The sequence below is a fragment of the Aplysia californica genome, unplaced genomic scaffold, assembly GCF_000002075.1.
Source record: "Aplysia californica isolate F4 #8 unplaced genomic scaffold, AplCal3.0 scaffold00401, whole genome shotgun sequence".
NCBI classification, from domain to species: Eukaryota; Metazoa; Mollusca; class Gastropoda; order Aplysiida; family Aplysiidae; genus Aplysia; species Aplysia californica.
Window position 1 is genome coordinate 68,253 of NW_004797671.1, and position 1,107 is coordinate 69,359.

Consider the following 1,107-nt stretch of genomic DNA (forward strand, 5'->3'; position numbering starts at 1 on the left):
GAGAGAGAGAGAGAGAGAGAGAGAGAGAGAGAGAATGAATGTTTTACGGAGCGGGTTGTCCCAGCCCGTGAGAAATGGATTTACTTGGCCTAATGTCCTGTCTTGTTGTGCGTTTGCGTGAGTGCACCTTTAAATCTAACTTTTGTAACGTCTACTGCCATTGTTAACGACCAAGACAAATTTCTCCCTGCGAGACGAATAAAGATTGTCACTGTCATTGTCATTGTCATTCCTTTCATAAATTGTTACACTCAGACAGACCCAGGCGAGGCGTATCTTGTCGCCATGATGCGGGACATGTTACATCATCCACAGAGATGATGAGTGTCTACAGCAATTGTTGCATGCCCTCAAACATTAATGACAGGATCGTTCACTGTTTATAACCGGGCAAAGTGCCTTTCCCAAGGACACAATACCGGGCCCCTGGCGGGATTCGAACCCACAACGTTACGGTTGCGAGTCGTAGAGCCTAACCAATAGGCCACCGACACCACAACTTTGCATAGAGGAAGTAGATTGTCGCCCATGTACTTTCCCCCTCCCTTCATATCGTCACTTCCTTGAATGCTCCAAAGGAGATATATGGTCAATACGGTTGTACTGAGTGTTTTATTGTTTAACGGATGTGATTGGGAATTTTTATAGTTATAGAAAGATGGGGGTTTTTTCGATTGAATTTTGCACAGAATGATGCACCCGAAGCAAACTATGTATGTGCCTTTGGTGATTATTGGAGAGGTCACGTGCAATCTCAAAATTACAACGTTTATTTGACAGTTTTGGCCGTTTTGATTTTCTAAGAACATGGAGTCAGAAATCAAATTTTCTATCTGCTCGATCAAAATCGCAAGATTATTCAGAGTCATTATCAAGATATTCAACAAATTGAATTCGAAAAAGCTTGAGATCTTGCGAAACTCAACATTGTTTACGTCAAATGCCTCAAAACTAGGTACTGAGGAGATAAAACTGTAATTCTGGGGTAGTAACTTTTCGTTCCTGCAATGTGACGTGTGTCTGAGAAGGAAGAGATAGATAGATAGATAGATAGATAGATAGATAGATAGATAGATAGATAGATAGATAGATAGATAGATAGATAGA